The sequence below is a fragment of the Anguilla anguilla genome, chromosome 6 (assembly GCF_013347855.1).
Source record: "Anguilla anguilla isolate fAngAng1 chromosome 6, fAngAng1.pri, whole genome shotgun sequence".
Taxonomy (NCBI): domain Eukaryota; kingdom Metazoa; phylum Chordata; class Actinopteri; order Anguilliformes; family Anguillidae; genus Anguilla; species Anguilla anguilla.
The window spans coordinates 51,866,156-51,886,495 of record NC_049206.1 but is presented as its reverse complement, the minus strand read 5'-3'; the positions used below and the strand labels follow the sequence as shown (position 1 = coordinate 51,886,495).

At 43.5% G+C, this 20,340-nt stretch overlaps 1 long non-coding RNA gene across 1 annotated transcript; it reads right to left on the bottom strand.

The window, feature by feature from the left end:
- Nucleotides 1-10,568: 10,568 nt before the first annotated feature.
- On the bottom strand, nt 10,569-11,474 carry LOC118230559. Its single transcript, XR_004765876.1, has 2 exons — nt 11,047-11,474; nt 10,569-10,856 (listed from the first exon to the last, which is right to left on the bottom strand). It is a non-coding gene; the product is annotated as an uncharacterized LOC118230559 (long non-coding RNA).
- Between the last annotated feature and the right edge of the window lie 8,866 nt (nt 11,475-20,340).

Below are 20,340 nucleotides of genomic sequence, written 5' to 3'. Positions count from 1 at the left end.
CGTCGACATCTCTGCGATGTCACATGATCAAATATTAATAAGGGGAACATCGGATCTGAGGGCATAACCAGCGATGGTATCGTGCGGCCACGGCATAGGGCTGCTCGGTTCCCGGAGAAGATTGCGAAGATGAAGTGCTCCCTTGTTTCTGATTCATTTCTTTATTTATTTGACACACCTCTCCGGGGCACCATTATCCATTATTAGAGAAGAACCCAAAGCCGCCGCCTTCCCCTGAGTGCTCTATTTGTGTAAACAAGGAAACTTGCCAGGAAAGCAATACATTACATTACATTTCTTGTCATCACCCACCATGGGCACAGACCCAATCAATAGAAGACTTTTCTTAAAACTCTATCTGTGGAGAACCGAACAAAGATAGCCTTCAGGCTACACATTTCTTGGTGGCGGCTTTTCTCCCTGGTGCCGATACATAAAACAACAATTCTGTTTTCTTAAACTGGGAAGATGACACGATTTTTCGTTTTCTTTGTAGCAGTAAAAAGACATAGAATTCTTTGGTGGGAAAACACGGTGGCTATCAGCTGTCCCCATGTTAGCACTAAACAAGGTAAATGGTAAATGGACTGCATTTATATAGCGCTTTTATCCAAAGCGCTTTACAATTGATGCCTCTCATTCGCCAGAGCAGTTAGGAGTTAGGGGTTAGGTGTCTTGCTCAAGGACACTTCGACATGCCCAGGGCGGGGTTTGAACCGGCAACCCTCCGACTGCCAGACAATCGGTCTTACCTCCTGAGCTATATCGCCCGTAATATAAGGTAATATATATAAGGTAAGGTAATATATCGCGGCAACAGGATGTTTCAGGAAGGAGAGAACATACCGAAATCTAATGAAGACCCTGTAGACTGGAATAGAGGGTAGTTACCAGCACACACAAAACCATACCTGGTCACTCCATCTCACACTTTCATTGGAGCTGGGTGGCACATGAACCACCTTTACTTGCAACGCTGCCACCTGCTGGTGGCTGACTGGAAACATACGGATTACTAGAGCTAAACAGTCCGTGTCATTCCTGCGCCCTGGTAGCAAATCACTAGCCCCGATCCAAGAATTTTCTGCTCTGGCTAAGTTGCTTTTGCAAGTCTCAATTTCTGATTTATCAAGACGCCTCAGCCAGTAAACTGTAGTCTGAAAGGTGCAGTCTAACGGGTTTTCGAGGAAGAGGCTGATGGGACTTCAACTTCCTTTTCGAAGCCCTCATTAAAACTCAGTCAAAACTGTTTTCCTCCAGGAAAAAGTCTTACGCTTCAAAAGACGGCCTGTTTCCCACAGTCTCTCCCCGGCTTGCTGTCCCTCCAGAGGCAGCTAATTACGGGACCCCGATCAAACAAAGGGGGGGGAAGGAGCTGGCATTCGGCAAATGTGGTCTACCCAAAAATCGTGTCACGGAGAGTCGCGAAACGCGGAAAACCGTCACTCAGCCTAAACATAGATCAATAGCTACATCCCCAGCTGTCGCTGCTCATTAATGCGCCGGCCCTGATCTTTTATTAAAGAGGATGTGCTCGACGGCGCACCTGACAAGCACAGTAAGCATCAGCCCACAGAACGCCATGCGTGCATCACAGGCGAGGAACACAAACTGCTGTGAGTGGGCTTGAGAAAAAAAAAAAAGCTACAGTGCCCAACTAGAATTCAGATATAAATGTCAGCAAACAGCTCTCCGTGACAACTACGCACTGTCTATTTCACGATTATCATTTGTTATGAGTGACTGCTTGGGAAATGAAGTTCATTTGATCTATTCTAGAAAAAGACGATAGCCAGGTTATTTGAAAATCAACCCTGAGGCAAGTTTTCAGTCACAGATACTGCACTAGGCACACACCAGTGTCAGTGGGCCGTTGAAGGTTAATTTTTTTTTTTAATAAATGATTGCTTTTGTCCAACCAAGCACTTTCACTGGATTTAATTTTCACATAGAGGACTATGAGTGTGCAGTGGCTTCGCACTCTAACACCATCCCTTTTGCAACCACAGTGCACAGAGCCATTCATTCATCCAAAAAAAATAAATAACAACAACACACGGGATACTATATCACAACAGATGACATGAAGACATATGTGTAATATGGTACACTCCAAATACCTTTATTGGAACAAAGTGCCGTGCACTCTGGTGACCGGTGTCTGTTATAAGGTCTCGAAAATGCTTTTCAGGAGCCGGAGGGCAGAACGAAAAAAATATCTTTAGTTCTTTAATCAAAAACCTCCTTTCCTCAATGTAGAGGTACAGTTTTTTGATTCAGTAATGGCTACAGAGGTCAGTTATGGTTGCCCATAAATTTTATATGCACTTAAATGGAGTGCTGGCACAGACCATAAAGCACACCCATCTGCTACACACATCATTCATTTTTATTTTCCCTGTGCCACTTTATATATCTCTGGGTTACTCCCCCTCCCCTCCCTGTCTCTACTGCAAGTTTTTTTTTTTGTTTTTTTGCACTGCATCACTGTTATTATCTCTGTCGGCTGGCTTTCTCGATGGCACCTGAGTGATGACTGAGCCGGAGAGATATGCAGTTTGTAACCTTGAGAAACAATTACGTTAAATATCACGCCACTTTCCTCTAATGGATAAGTGATCCACTCTTCCAGCTGAGCATTATGAATATATCCTTTAGCCCTGATTTTATTTGTTCCAGTACATGCACACACACGCACACACGCACGCGCACGCACACACACGCACTGCTTATGCGTCTCTTTTCCGCTAACGATGATGACACATACGAGCAACCAGCCGGCCCAGCAGGTTCCCGCTCCCCATGGCACCAGGAGGAGCCACCCCTTCCTTTTCCCAGGAAGCCACAGCTGCGCGTACAAGCCTCCGTAGTTCTTTCTCTGGACCATCGGAACGCGCCGCAGCCCGGCTCACTGGTCTTTACTGTCTGTCGGGCCACCGCAGCCGGTCCAGAACACCGCTGCCCACCCGGCCTCCAACCTGCCCGAATTCGCACGTGCCGCACCCGCTTCCAGCAGCTGCCCGCGCGCAACTCAAATCGGCACGGCGAGCTGTGGGCGGTACCGGCCCTTCCCATCTTCAGTCGATGATCGCGCCGCACGCTCCAGATCAGACCTCTCCGCTCAGCAGCACGCTCTCGCCAGCTGGCGGCTGTCTCGTCCCCGCAAGCACCCGGCAGCCCTGGCTGGCTCCTCCCCTCACTTCGGAATGCCATTCTCCGGACTCAGTCAGTAGCTTAAGCAGGGCCGGCCCTAGGATTTTGGTGGCCCTAAACAAATCTGTGGGCTGCGTTCGGGGGGGGGGGGGGTTGCGGGGGGTGCTGTTAGATTCTGTCGTGGGGGGTGCTCTTAGATTCTGTCGAGCGGGGGTGGGGGGTGGGGGGGGGTGCGCTGTTGGATTCTGTCGAGAATACATTTAAAATTTATACCGCTAGTTCCGCGATAGGGGATGAATAACGTAATTACGAAAATAACGTTTTTTACCTTAGATAGACAATGGATAGTGTGGCCCCCCCTTGTGGTCGTGTGCCCCCCCCCAGCGGTTGTGGCCCTAAACATCAGCATAGATCATTTATGCCACGGGCCGGCCCTGAGCCTAAGGCCGATTCAAGTCCCGCAAAAGCATCTAAAAACAAACGTTTCTGACCATGCCACCATATAGCCTTCCCTTTTACAGTATTTCACAGGTGGTATGGCATGCGCTGTGATGGTGGGTGTAGATAACTATGCTTGTCTCTGGCGGCATTTGCTGACCGGAGTAAAATGTCCAGCCTTGATTAAACTCTAACAGAGTTTAATATGAGTCCAGTAGGGACCACACGTGCACTGTAAGAGTTAATGTAACACTGAATATTTTACTGTGCATATGAAATGTACGTTTTAGAGGAGCAGCTGCCGAACGACTCCATTGTAAATCGCGAGTGCTTCAAATCGTCTGACAAAGCATGTGCATTAAAAGGCTCTGGCTTTGAGCTGGATTCGAAGGACTGAAACGGGATTCGTGCCGACCTTTCGTTCCGCAGCAGGATGTTTGATTGTTTCCGTTATTTCTGTTACTCAAGCGAAATCATTAGTTCGGGTCCACGCAGGGCCAGGCACTTTGCCTCCTGTTTTCCAAAGTCAAACGTTTGTTCGGTAATTCCTCGGTTCCCTCATTTGAATAAAGCAACAGGGGACTGTTTTTGAACAATATTTCTCCTGTCGTCGTGACACGCTTGTAAAAGTGTGCAGACCGATGTGCACCTCCCACTCCATCACAACAAAACGACTGCCTTACCGCGACTCTGAGAGGAATTTACATTGATTGAAGAAGATATTCAAATGAGTCCCTTCTCCCTTCAGCCCTTTCCCTGCTCTGTTGCAGGTGCAGACGGAGCACTCAGAAATGCGGAGGGACACGTGAAGATGCACTTCACGATGAAAGCTTGATTTCCTAACCGCTCTTCGATGCACGAGCACCTGGGCGTTCCGGACTGATCCGCTGTTTACTGTTTATTCGGATAAATGTTGTGCACGGTGTTGTGCTTCCCCAGAGGCGAAAGTCTTGAGCGTGTTTCGAAAGCAACCTCATTAACGTTCATGTTTGCAATTATTCGTGTTAACACATCTGAACAATGGCACACATCAAGCTTAATCCACGAGAAGACTTTTCACGTTCACGTACGGTTAGGCCTATATAGATCTGCTTCAGATTCCTGTGCTACCTTTTATCTCAGCATATATGTGAGAGGTAAATTGGGAATTCAAATAAATACTCAATTATATGATCAGAGGAGACAAATAAAGGAAACAGATCAAAGGTTTACATCCTAGACAACAACAGACAATTAAAATGTGAGAAAATAGCAGCCTTGGAATGCTTACTGTTTATCAGTGCTCTGCTCAGAGTACCTCATCTATCTCAAAGCAATACAAGATTAAGCCCTCCATTGTCTTTGGGTTCATTTTGTAAAAGAGCATTTAATACCTCAGAATCAAAACAGTAAATAATGACAAAATTTTGCAGGAACTATTGGTGTAAAAAAGAATAAAACAGAAGAATTCATTTTGTTGACTCAATTAATGGACAGGGCTTCTGATGTTCCCAAGCGGCCCGGGGCTGCTCTTTTTTCCCCTCTATTCATCAATTTGAGCAAAGCATAATGATTGATTCAGAAATTATAGGTTTTTTTGTCAAGACCGGTGATATAATCATGTATTTTATAGGCTTTAAAAAGACCCTCGCGTCTGAAGGGAAATTGAATTTAAACTGCGAATTAGCAGATAAATGACAAGTACGACTGTATCATAGCATTGGATTCCGGTGGGTGCAAAGACACCTGGTTTAGCCGTTGGCTTAAGTGTGCATTGACATCCGAAGCTGCCTGTGACTTTAATTGGGCGCCTGGGGATTCCATCGCTAATTAATTGTGAAAATTCTAAGCCTCATCGTTAATGGCTCACCTAATGAGGGAGGAACACGCAGTCGGCTGCTGCTCTCAGACCCGCATCGCATTCGACTCCTGATCCCCTTTGCTTGATAGTGCGCCCTCTCTCTCCTCTCTCACTATCTCGCTCTCCCCCTCTCACTCAGGTGATTCAGAGAGAAAGCCGTCCAGTGCTCAGAGTCTATTCACTGGGTGTTTGGTTCGTTAGCCTTATTGAAATTCCGCGTCGCTTTCCCTCTGCAAGCCATTGGGCGGCTCATGCAGCAGAGTGTCAATAACCTTAAAGGATCCTCGCAAATGCCTTGTAAATGGGTGCGCCACAGGCACTCGGCAGCATTTCAAAGACTGTGTCGAAGCCGCAGCTCATGCACCACGATGCTGCTAATTGCTCGTCTTGGCCTTTTGTGGCATCTGCGCATATTGGATTGCACTGGCTTGGGGGTGGGAAGACTTAAGGAGGTGATGAGCAAATGCAACAAGATGTTCGATTCGTGGACAGTAATTTGTGAACCGCACTAATTACTAATTTGTGTTTCCATTTTAGTTACGCCCGTGCGACCAGGCAAGTTCTTAAAATTAACAGGAAAAAAAACCGCAACTAAAAAAATAAGGTCTCGGCTCACGTTGTGCCGGTACCGTCATCTATGTGACAGCCGTCCAAACTGCCTCCCATCACGTAAAACGATAAGCGAAAGCTGTACGGAGAGCAAAACACATTATCTGCAGGTCATTCCCGCTGTATTACTGGAATGATTGACACGTACAACATTGTATTCGTCTGAGAGTTAATTGGAGGCGCCTTCATTCCACCAGTGCGCTGCGTGAGCCCTCTTCGCCGCGGAGAAAGTCGACGCCGCTCCCGCAACTCGTCCCCAGACCCGGAGAGCTGAAACAATAACGGAATTCCCATCGACACGAGAACAATGCAGCGCATTGTCACATCCGTATATTATCCACGTCATTACATGCACGGGCACATACCTCTAAAGCGCCTCAGTTCCCGGCCGTTGGAACAGTGCGAAAATTCGACACGCGCAAAAAGCATAAGACAGGCACTGGGATTCAGCGAGATCATGCATGAGGTTTAATCAGTGTTGGCGAGATGGAGAAGGACGGAACGTGCAGTCTTTTTAAATAATACGTAATGCGGTTTGTGCATGGAAAAGGGAAACGCATACTGATGACAACAGTCATGAATATGAGCCGAGGTAGAATTGTGTATTCCTCCTCAAGGAAATATATGCACATAATTACATCCTGTATTTAAAGCAGCTATACCTTCCATCCATACACTGAAAGCAATCAAAAAAATGGTGTCAGAATGATATTTTGAATTTATCTCATTCCATTGACTTGTCAAATACATATTAAGTAACGTATATAAGCTACTCACAATGAGTACCTCATAGGAATGACAATTAATGCTTGCTAATCATATTACACTATACTCATGATTCTATAACCATAAAGTATGAGTAAATTATGCTATAAGCTACATACAAGAATGTCGTGATTTATTCATGTAGACACAAAGCAGTTACATGTGCACTTATCAACATCGGTATATTTCCAACTTGATCTGATGCTAGTAAATATTTACGAATTTAAATATGTGATATGCACTTCTTAAAGCAAAGTAATACAAAGAAATGAAAAAATACACTCAAACTTTAGCCTACAAGCAAAGCGCAAGTGAGTAGCCAAATAACTTGCCAAGCTATGTTTGTAAAGGAAAAAAAGAGAAGAAATTTCATTTAATCCTGAGGCAAGGTGGAAGACAAATGTCTGTAATAATCAAGGTGAGAATTCACAATGAAAAAAAATGGACTGGTATCGTTACCAATCACTGCACGAAGACGAGGGGTAGAGAAGCTTCTCACTCAAAACAACCCTCACAGGTGTCAGTGATAAGGAGACCTTTGGGTTTGAACGGTTGGAAAGGAGGAGGGAGTAAGGCTTAGATGTTATGAGAAAAAGCCGGAAGACTCACACATTACAGTATGTACTACTTGGACGTGAGTGGGTTGTGAGACGAAAATGGATAATTGGTTTTAGGGTTTGAGAATTCCAGACCTCTTGAGCCCCAGTTTAATAAACTTGCACTTATAGAAAGAAAAGACTCTCGGTGTTGCAAAAATAAAAATATCACCCTGGCCAACAAAATATCATTCTGCGGTATAAGACAACAGTACTTTTATGAGGTCTGCCAATTTAATTAACAGCAAATCACAGAGCCATAACCACAACGATATGCTTGTCTCATAAAGTCAGATGTAGCTCATGTTAGGAGTGAATATAAGCACACAATGCACACCCATTTCCTGTATTGAGGGATGAGAGGGTGTTTGTTGTTGTTGTTGTTACAGCAATGTGAAAATCATTGCAATATGTTTAGGAAGCTTCCATCGCTATCGAATATGAAATCCAGACTAAACTGGCTGAATGTGTGCAAACAGAACAATGATACATGTGAGGGGCAATGTAGGAATGACACACATGCTTTCTGAATATGCATCATCGGCGCCGGAAAGAAGGGGGGGGGGGAGGGGGGGGCTACGGCCCCCCTACTTTTAGAAAACGTAAACTGACAAACGTGAGCAATTCTGTCGAATTGCCAACTCGGTCCAGACATCGTATATGGGTATCCATCAGCAGTTCCTTTGCCCGGAAGTATGACGGCTAATTTGGTTTCAGCGGCTGGCATACAGCACATACAGGGTCGCTGTTATTCCTAAAATATGCCTCTGATTTCTCTGCGGTAGCTGCAGAGGATCGATTAAAAACATATTTCACAGTATTGCGTAAAACTTGAGGCTAACAAGCCACTCATGGCAACGGAGTCTTTTAAGTATGATGTCATAATTTATTTCCCCAATACCAAGTGGTCTGATGTTGTAAACACATGAAGGTAGCCTCATTTTCAATTTCCTGCCTGTCTGAACATAACTGTTATTTTGGTCCAGTTCTCGTTTATGCTTCTTCTGGATGTTTTTGTAGCTGTTGAGCCAAAGTGCATGTGCATGTTCATGATTCATGTTCAAGGCCTGTTATGATAAAAATATACTTTGGGTTTCATGTACGCAAAAACAACGATAACGTTTAACCTTTCATGTGCAACTGATTGGCTTACTTATCATTTCGCCAAAGTGCAGGACCTTGTTGTCAATCATGACGTCACTGCAACTTGCCCGTTAGCTAGCCCCCCCACTTCAAAACTTGTACTCGCCCCTCTGATAAGCATGGCCATGTTTCAACTGTGGAGACTGTCAGCTGCTAATTGCATATCAAAGTTGCCAGAGTTGGCTAGTCTAACTCATTAGCATAGAACAGTGAACATATGGCTCACACTTGTATTTTACTTGAGTAATGACTTTGGCTCTATTTTATGACGCATTAATTCTTTTTTTAATAGTTAGTCATACCACAGAAGAAGAAGAAGGGTGTTCTTTTTCTTTTTTTGTTGAGCAATTGAAACTTTCACATCTTGTTCACAGAATGTTATTGTGCACATCACTTGTATTTGATAAAACACTTTCGTGATTATGTTTGATGTGTATGCTCTTACTGACTGAAGTGGTTAAGACCAGCCATCGCTACAAATAAGCCTTCTTATTGGAATAATATTCACTACAAAACTTCATGACAGCTTGCTACTACTTTCTTTTTCAGATGAAATATTTATGGGCAATCTCTGCAATTTCACAATATATGAATTACTTTGAAAATATGACATTCCATAGCACACTCTCAAGGACAGTTCAACCCAGAACTAGTTTCCAAACCAGTATTTACAGCCTTGAGGGCGTAGAGCCGCAATGCATTCTGGTCGCCCACCGAAGGCCCCGCGGGGGCCTCGGCAACGAACAGGACCAAAGACGCCCGGCCCCGACGCAGCCCAGGAACACGCCGCGTGAGACAAAGCGCCCGCGAACGAATATCGGATCTGAGGAAGTCACCTTCCGGAAATCAGATACACGCAGCCACGACTCCCGGGGCACGCCGGCACAGACGCCGGCACAGACGCCGCTGGTCTTTGATATTGGCGCACAGCTGGAATCAATCTTCAGGTTAAGGCATCACCGGCGTGAAGCCGCTCGCCCCCGACCGCCCCCCTCCTCTGGCGTCCCCCCCCCCCCCCGAAAGGCCGGGTTAGTGCTCCCTCCTCGCCTCTAATTGGAGTCAGCGCTCAGTCCTCACCCACTGATAACTCTGCATTAGCTCACTTCCTCCAAAGGTCAGTCTTTTTTTTTTTTTTTTTTTTAAATCGATATTTCTTTTCCAAAGCCATCAAAAAAAGAAAGGCATTCTGCGGGGACGAGCGGGGGGTCTCACCCCTGGCCCCGTTATTTTACGGCTGCGGTCTCGGCACTGCCAGGGGTAAATACCATGCGCGCCCCTCGTCTACCGTGACCTGTCCTCCTGGGGGGTGAGGTGGGAAGTTTGCTCGAAGATGAGACCACGGATAATGGTGTCAGAGGTTTTTGCCAGCGGACTTGTTTCTAAGGAAATATCTTTTGACAGGTAGTAATTAGTGTGACTACGCACAACTGTGTTTCTGAAATGAGAAGGCCTTTGAACTGGACGAGCGAGCAAACAAGAATAGTGGTTTTTTGAAGTTCTAACAATGTAATAGCCCTGGTCTGGACTTGGGCTATTCACAATTTCATACAAATAGAAAGGAGCTTTAGACCTGGACTACACATTCAACTGAAATTCAATGAACAAAAATCTTTTAAAAAATTCTATTAGCAGCTGCAACCAAAGGGCAATAGAGATCTTAAAAGTGAAGCAACTTGATAAAAAAAGTCAGTGAATACAACAAACACTGCTTGAGCAGATGAGTTATAACATTTGCTTATTGTAAAAAGATAAAATAATGCAAAAAAATCAAAGATAACAACCTGCAAGAATATTGCGATGGATTCTTTACTGGCATTTAGCAGATGGTCTTCTTCATAGCAACTGACAATCCAAGCGTAAGAGCAAAGGTCATGGATCAAAGTGCAGCAGTTCCCTTGAGAGTGGAAAATACTCCCAAGAGATAGAGAAAGTAAAAAAAGTGCATTTGATTGATATCTTGTCAACTACCCTATTGAACACTAAACTAAGATACAGAGATGAGAAAAAAATGACACTAACGAGCATTAAATACATTAAACTTTATTAAATGAACAACAATAGAGGACCACAGGCTCCAAAACAAGCAAAACAAAAACGTACACCGATGACACAGTTCTGGAGTTGCTTTATCAAAGCCACAAACGAGCACAGTCTTGCTATACAAGATTTTTAAATATGTTACACATTTCACATTATTACTGCAATCACTCACTTTGCTAAATCTCACTTTCGTGAAGCTTAAATCCCCGTGAATGGGACTTGCTTATCTCGCAGCGTGTGCTTGACATCTCTTCTGACGTGAATGCGCACGGCTGTGAAAGGGAAATAATGGGGAAATCAGAGTTTATTCAGTGCAGAGAAACCTGCGTTTAAAAAGCTTTTTCGTGCTGCTAAACACCGCAGCTGTTGCTGCACCGGAATACACAGATTATGTAAAAAAAAAGAAAAACGACATTCTTTATTAATTCAAAAGAAGTGAAGTAAACTAAAAGGAATAATTACAAGAAAATGAGTCCCAAGTGCTGTGTCTCCTCTTTTTGAAGAGAACGATGATTTCTCATAGACCGTAAACTTCATTCAGCCCAGCAAAACCTTGTGTCCTTCAACGGAATATCCAACTTTGAATCGCTCTGCATAGTCACCTATCATTATGAGTTACTAGACACTGGCTGTGTAAAAAAACGTTAGTACACAGCGATTTCATTCTTATAAGCAGTTTAATAGAACAAGAGAAGCCTTTTAAATAGAACGGGTTGATTTATCCGTGATTGCTATGAGTAAAGTACACTGTTCATAGGGCATTTAAGATCTATAGCTACAAGCCAGTGATCCATAGCTAGTATAACATCCCTCTGGAGAGAATAGAGTTCAATAGCCTGGGACATAAATCTATCCCACAGCTCAACTAGCTTCTTTCATCTAGCTGCTATAAAGAGGTGAGTGCAACACTGACAATATTTTGAAACTACTGCTGTACACGCCGCATGACTGACTTCTGCGGGGGACGTGGTGCAAATGTCACGATGGTGCAAAAACATAATAGACAGGTGTTTAAAAAATAGGAATCGAAATTGCCAGAAGTACCAAGGGAAACAGAAACATGCTCTGGCAACAAGAGTCCTTATCAGTGTGTGTTCTTGTTTGTGTTTGCTATTTATATGCTATTTATAATTCACATCTGAGTTCTAAATAAAGTAGTGCTCCCTTCGTGACCACATGGAAACGAAAAACAGGAACTGGGGATGAAATTTTAAACAAATGTTTGAAGGCTAAATAAACTCCAGCACTTGCCGGTTGACAATGAAAAACAAAAAAAGGAGAGAACGTCTGCATTGGAAAGCACTCAGATCTTCATATACATTCATGCCTGGAATCAAAGGTGACAAACCACTATGAGAGATACATTTCTCCCAGCGAAGGAGCTGGGAACGTACTTTCCGCCTGTACCCTCATAACTGACACGACAGAGGGGATCTGGAGACACAGATCTGAGTACTGTCGCTCAAACTAGACTCGGAAGCTTTGAAGCTGAAGTATCCGACTTTTCTGACAGGGAAAATTCATTCGTTGAATTTTCCTCTGGCTCCTCCGAGAGGCGGATTTAAACTGAGAGAAGGAACAGCTGTAATGTATGGGTACAATAATGTGGTTGCAGTCAGGATTATGTTAGCAAACAACTTACTAAAAAAACCATTAAGGAAAGCTAATTTATCCAATGCTGATTCAGCAACTTTATTTTACCCTTAATTTTACCTTGGAAACCACATTGAAATTGAAGTATTTTACAACAGAGGTTGGGGACTAACAATGCCGTTACTCTAAAGAAATAAATTATTGTTTCAGTTAGCAAGACACACTTTGCAGAATCAAACAGACAGAACAGTGGCCTTTTAAGTGTCTTAAAAATGGATGCCATAAAAAGTTTTTCAGTGGAAAAAAAAGCACCAAATTAAGTTGCAAAATAAAACAAATGAAAGCAGAAAATGTATTGCAGTGTAGGCAGTTTGTTGACCATGGACCACCAGAAACAAGTAGGAAGGAACAGGTGCAAGGCTGAATAATTACTGACCTAATTGGACCTAATCATCCTCCTGTTTCGTTCCTGTCCACCTCAGCTGATGTGTGATGAGCCTTGTGGTGCAAAATGGCTGCCGCGCATCACCAAGGTGGTTGTTACACACTGGTGGTGGTGGCTGTGGCGGATTCCCCCCTCCCCCCCTCTTCACTGTGAAGCTCTCAGAGATCATGTGATCAATAGTGCAGTATGAATGCAATCCATCAACCCATTCCGACAAATCAAGCTCCTGTGGAGACCAAAACCACCCAACCCCGGTGTGATTCAAGCCAGCCTAACCACTGACCTGTAATTCAATGGTGGCTAAATCCAGCGACGGCCAATTAGACAGCAGGAGACCAATTTCACAGAACTTCCCCTTTCTGACATTCTGTAGATAAAAAGCCTGAAGGTTGAGACCATACTGGTGCTGGCTGTGGCCAGTAACCTTATAGGTGGGTATAGGGTACTGTCAGCGGGGTTCTATTAAGACTTCCTGTTCTATTTAGTTTTGTGCAGCTAGGAACTAGAATTGGAACTGGAAGTACCAGTAATCACCATCTTTAAAAAAAGGTAAAGACCACTCCACCTGGAGTATTCGCCTATTAGTAATTAGAATGCAATTTAATTTAATTTAATTTAATTTATTTATTTCTCAAATCTTTGTTGGATGTTGCCCAGCCACACAGAGCTGAGTCATCTTTTGCTGTCCATATTTCAAGGACCACAATGGAAATAAATAAGCCTGTGGCTTTGTTGTGCTATCCTTGGCATTTAAGCTATGATGTAATCTTTTTCTTGTCTTACTTCTATTGTCAAATGCACTAAACTAAAACTAAATACTGCCTCATTGAACAAGAGGGACTCAGTTGGACATACAGTTTGCCTGCACCAGTTGCATAAGTATTGCATGTCTGTTCCACCTAGATAGATAGATGGATACTTTTATTTGTCCCCGTGGGGAAATTGGTTTGCAGCATAATCACAAGGAATTTCATCATAACATCACAAAAGTCACTAATAGACAAACACATACACATACACATACATATACTTCCCACCTTGCAATAAATTAGGTGTAAAAAAAGAAAAAAAGAAAGAACAATAGTTAGGACGGGGGCAAATCCAGCCCAGACCAGCTGGACATCCTTTGTGACCAGGAAGGAGTGGTCAAAGTGCAGGCATTGTGCATCAGCAAACCTATGAGATCTACTGTATATCAGGCACAATAATAGAAGGTATCGGTGGTAAGTCTGTTTGTTCTGTTTGGTACATCAATAATACAAACACCGTTGTTTTTAAAATATTTCCAAGGATCATTGTTCATTTGCTTCTTTGATGTATAACATGACATGAGCATCGTTTTATGAATCAGGATGAAGGAAAGCACACTACAATAACACCCTTTCAAACGAAAGATGTATTGAGCTTCTTCATAATGTTGTTTATGCGGCTACATTCCGTACTCACGCAGCAAGTGATAATGCATGCTCTTCAAAGGTCGTACCATTTCCGTGCTAATATGGGGCTTGTATATAATATCGGTTGTCGTAAATTGAGCAGAATAAATCATGCTCAAAACTAAAAACTAAAAACTAAAAACTCAGAATATATCCGAGCTACACAGTACATAGACTGCAACAATCAACAATTGCAAATATAAACAGTTGTGATGTTAAATTGCCTGGATTTAAGGGTCTCACCTTGGGGTTTGTTATTCATTTAGAGTGGCGAATTTAAGCTAAAACGGCCTTTTTAATTTCAGGATCGACTGAATGTATTGTAAGATGCAAAAAAATAAAAAATAATAAAACCGTAACATTTTCTCAGATTCCCTTCCAAAAATGAAGGAACAGTCAGATTTAATAGAGCCTTCGGGTCATACGCAGAAAAGCAAGCGCATGAATAAAAAAAAACTTTTATGGTCCCGGCTCAAGGCCTTTTTCCCCAGCTCTGAAAAAAATAAATAATAAATTGACGAGGAAACTAAACAGAAACAGGGATCGAATCTGGGGCCTATATCTTCCACACACTTGGCTTAAAGACAGCGTCACTGTGAGCTGCTGCATGAAGTTTAAAATGAGCCTGATAGAGAACCTCCTTTATCATGTTGCCTGGATCTTAGAGATATAGAGCGTGCACAGAGAAAAACTTTTGCAGCCTTAAAGCAATGACGTGCACCCCGAAAAACATGGCAGGATTACAGAGATGTGGTCCGTCCATTCGCTATAGTGCAGGTCTGCTTTCTTCAGTGGTATGTGCTTGGTCAGGAAGGGGCCGACGTGAAGCAAGGGCATAATTAATGGTTGGGGGTATAGAGGGATCACAACCCCCCTCCAATAGTACAAAACTGGCCAAATAACCAATAAAATAGCATGATATGATGGAAAAAAATAAAGATGGGGATTTCATTTGTGATTGGGATATGCTAATCAGTAGTATAACATATTTTCACTTTGGCATTCCCCGGAAATAATAATTTTAGAATTTATTAAAAAAAAAAAAAATTCTTCTGGGGGTGCATCCCTGGGCTGCCTCTGAAGGGTTTCAGTTCTTGGGGTCTGTGGAATTCAACCCACTCAATATTTAACCTAAAGTTATGCCCCTCCCTGTGAAGGTCTCTGTGCCTCTGTGAAATACTCTAATGTGCCCTACATCCTCCTCTGTTTCTCTCAGCTCTTGAGGGAATGAAAGTCATCTCTTCAGTCTGATGTTAGAAGAGGTACAACAAGAGAAGGAAGAGGAGCTGCACTGACACACTTTGTTTTAAAATATTAGATATTGCGTGTGTGTGTGTGCGTGCGTGTGTGTGTGTGTATGTGTGTATGTGTGCATTTGTATATGTTGTTGTGTGGGTGTGTGTGCATGCGTGTGTGTGGCCGTGTGTGTGTGTGTGTGTGTGTGTGTGCGTGCTTGCATTTCAGTGAGAGAGGAAACGTTGTCCTGACCTTGGGAAACTTATGAAGGTAAGTTTGAATAAGGTGAGTAAGAAACTTGGGTGTTTAAAATGCATTCAGTCCACATACGTTTCATTTGACAATGTGCCCGCTAGCCAGCCAAGTGGGAGAAAGAAACAGCAATAACCACAAATATTACAGAGATAATGAAGCAGAAAGTGAAACAGTAAAAACACTGTATTCATTATTGATTTCATCTAATGCCCAGACACTTTGATTCCATTGATCCTGACGTCCCTCCATTGACACTTACTGCTGTTTACCAATTCATCCCTTATTCAATATTAATCACTGTAATATTGTAGTGAACTGGCCTGAAACCGTTGCACTGGCATTGCTGAAGTCACCTCTCTTTGGAGAGATTAATTTCCTGCTTTTAGTGCTCGGGTTCAATCCAGGAGCTACCAGCTCGTCTCTAACTGCAGCTGCTTGATGGTCAGTAACGATTCCAAATTTCTTTTTTTATTCTTTTTTAAAAATGTTTCGCTCGTGAAAGATTGAGTCCAAGCGCCTTGTTTGTGCATGCTAATGTATGTGCATTTTGAAAGGAATGCATTCTTTACGAAGCCTCTGTTTACCTTCGTTAGCGTCCGCGCCTGTCCGCGTCTTTGGGAGGTAATTGCGAATTTCGCCTGTCAAGAATGATCCGTGTGGTGAAACGTGTTTGTTGTTCTCTCTCCCCTAGCCTCGTCTGGCGGTTGGAATGAATGCAAACACTTCTTACTGCAAACATGGGAGACAGGCTTTTCAGCAAGGGTCTCATCCGACCGGTCAGGCATCTGACATCAGCTGATTATTTCTGTCAAGCGTTCATTAAAAAAAGTGCTTTATGTAATAAATTAGGGCTCTATTACTAGGGCTGCCTCTAGCTCAGAAGCAGACAAACGTCTATCTTAAACAGGACAAAAAAAGACTAGATTGGAGATATTATGGATATTTTATATCTGAATGTTGACTGATGAAGTATATATTTGCCATGTCTTTCTGTGCTGGAATACATACTTGTTCATGCATTTTTCAGACCGTACTCGTTGAAACTTAATGATGATGCAACACCACATTTGATTCGTTCGAACAAAAGATTAGTTCAAAGCTCTGAACCAAAGCTCTCCACCATTGGCCCTGAAGAGCAGCATTGTATTAAAATAGTCAGAAAAAAAAGACAGAACACGAATCCGTAACAAAGAACACGGTGATATGAGTTTTGTAATGTAATGCTCTCATCGACCAATTGAAGGTAGAATGACACAAAAAAATAAAAAAACCCAAAAAAGACTTGTAGCGCCCAAGGACCATGGTTGGGGATTGCCGGATGGTAAAAAAATAATAATATCAGTTGAGCAAATAACCACTTTAATTAATTATGAGTTTCATTGACTTAAAAGACATGCTAAGGTCCACCAATGGTACACTAACAATACTGAGTCCAGATCACGCGGCATGGTTTTATAATGTTAGCCTCACATGAAATGAGTTCACGCTAACTTCGCTAACTGCAGAGCACCGCACGCCGCCGTGCTGCTTTTCGATTGGACGGCCGTCGCGCGTGCCAGGAGGGCAAACGCGAGCGCCGTTCAAAAGCAAAGATCGCGGTTAAGCACAGACCAGGAGCGCTGCTCGTACCGCAGCCGCCGTTAAAAAGCAAAGACCGCGGTTAAGCACAGACCAGGAGCGCTGCTCGTACCGCGGCCACCGTTAAAAAGCAAAGTTTGCGGTTAAGCACAGACCAGGAGCGCTGCTCGTACCGCGGCGCCGCTGCCCCGCGAGGAGCGGGCAAACGTCTGTTAGCATTACTCGCAGCATCTGCGCGCCTAATGAAATGATCCAGCGCATTATTACCATTTGATAAAGCCGTCGCGGAATCAATTACGCGCCCTCGGGAGGCTCGCCTCCGGGCCCGGCTCGCCAGGTTAACCTCGCCGCGGTCGCGCGCCGCACCCGGAGGGAGGGAGGGAGGGAGGGAGGGAGGGACGCCGCCAGCGCCCGGAACGGGGACCGAGGACCCCGGAGGAGCCCACTGAAGATTTTCATTTCCAATTATCTCTGGAGTATGTAAGCTGTCAGAATCAATTTCTTCTGCTTTCCAAGTGTGAACTCATTTGTGTGCGTGCGCACGTGTGTGGGGAATCTTAATTAGCACTGTATTATTATTATTATTATTATTATTATTATTATTATTAATTACATAATTATATTGTAACTCAGGCTAAACAGCCTGTTGCCTTAATTATTGTACTTTGGCCAACACAGATTGTAAAAACAATCATGTGCTGCATTGTCTTGGACATGCAGTACAGCGACAGCATCGTAAACAATACTTGGCGCATAGAGACCAGGAAAGTTTGTCTCTTCTGGGGGTGTATTTACAGGTGAGCACTTTATGACACCTGTACCGACAGCACTTTCAAGATATGCGGTCACACCGTGTCCTCTGCTGGCTTTATTTACCACCAGCCATCAGAAAATCTGTTTTTTTCTTTTTTTTGGAAATTTATGCATTATGATTTTAAAACTATGTTTTATTTGTGCAATTCTGCAGGGTGTAAATAAACAGCTGCTCTGCAGTTCCCCCACCACCCTTTCAACCATCTGGCTCTGTGTTTGCAAAGAAAAAAAAATACTGGAAAAGAATAAATAAAATATCAGCATATGTTTCTTGTCTCGTGTACAACCCAGTGGGCTGCACGGCTCTGAGGGACTAATTCTTGGTTACTTAAAGTCATTACATCCTGGTGAGAAGCTGACATGTTCAGATCAGATCCACTAAGGTGGATACAAGTAGCACAATGCATGCGCAGTGCAACGTTTCAGTAGAAAATCCCATGTGTGTTTATGGGTCTGTAAATAAGATTCTTAGGCCCACACACGCACACACCCAAGCATGCATACACGCACAGACACACAGACACACACACACGCACACAGACACACATGCCAGCACACACAGACACACAGACACAGACACAACACACACACACACACACACACACTTTTTTGGACTTTCTTATCAATGCTTTTCTGGCTGCTATCTACATAGATACACAATATTTTGATTTATTGCTAAAGAGGACTTGGCTCCACTGCTGCCAGTCCAGCAGTGATGTTGACTCATCGGCGAACGCTGACGTGAGCAAAGGGTTTGTTCCGACCGGTAAACAATGACTGTGCAGTACCCTCCTTGTACAGGACAGCGGGACTGTATTGCCTAACAATATTCTAATCTGAAGCGAGACAACCTTGATGAGAGTTTACAAGAGAATGAGGTTCCATTTATGTAATATTTAACTGAGATACATAATTAAAACATTGAAGAACAACAGGTAACAACATACTTTTGGTATGATCACATGCCTGTGGTACTTTGAGCCTGGCTCATCCACTAAAATCTTGCAAACTTTTAAACAGATCTGGCAGAGAGTTCCAGAGACAGAATCCCTTTACAAAAAAGCTGACGATCATTGCCTTACATGGAAGAACTCTACAGTTACTGACAGTAGCCCTCTGAGTATATGTACCTGCGGATTGAAATGTAGCCACATGGTTACAGAATGGCTCAGGGGCAAGTTCGTTCAGACATTCAAAAATAAATTTTATGCGGTATGAACAGTTGGCTCTCGTAGTATTAGCCTGAAGAATACTGTTAAGACATGCATGTTTGATATATGTCAGGCTGCAGGAGAAAAATGATTCATACTGGTTATGAAGGTACAAAGCTTTGGCAAGGTGCCAAGTGTGGGTGCCATGTTGTCTGTTGTTCGAGGCTGAGAGACAACATGACAAGAATGAATTGGCCAATGGCCAAACTTCAGAGATTTCTAACAGGAGAAACCCAAGGACTTGGGAAAACTCTGAAAGTGTTTCCTGCCACAGAGGCCGAAAGGATGAGTTACTACCTGCCAGAACGCCAAGCTGGTCTCAAAATCCAATGCCAAGTCGATATATAAAAGTCAATGCCTGCAAACACCATTCTTTCTGGAAAAAGCCAAAAAAAGTCCCAAACTGCCAACTGGTTTCTGAAAACAAATTAATCACTCAGGCAACACAAATATGGTCATTTCCAAGAAGGAATTAATCCATCTTGCTGTTATGACTCAAACTGTGAGCTTTCATTGAGATGATATGATTTTATGGAAGAAGGCAACACACACACACACACACACACATGCGCACACACATGCGCACACACACACACACACACAGTGGCAATCGACTTTTCAGTCCCACAAGTCAGGTATAAATTCATAACAATTCAGACAATTTAGCTGAAAATGTGCAGCATCAGTGTAGATAAGCACATTTAATCCATAGTTCTTTTCTTTTTTGTGCAAATTCCCAGTTGCATTTGTGAGTGCCCCACGGCTGCAGCATCCTCATTGATGTCAGGAGAGTACAGATTAAAATGGGCACACCCTGAAGTGCATGTTACTGGCTGCCCCCTCCTGCCCCCACAGCACACACCGACTGAGCTGCACAGCCTTTGTACTGGAGCATCGATAAAAGTACCCTGCAGGTGCCTGAACAACAGTATGAGCCTCCATTTTGTGGTGCAGCGGGAAAATCCAACTGAACCCCGCCAACCCTGGAATGCTTTGGCTAACTGTACATCACAAAGTGGGATTCATAGCTACAGTTTTCATGAGTAACATAGGCCATGTGACTTTACCAAGGACAAATGCTTTAGCCCAAGGTTTTACTGTGCCTCCTCAGTGTTGACATCTTTGATGGGGAATGCCAGTTCACGACCTTGCCTGGCGAAAGGTACAAGGCCTTTATCAGAGAAACGGT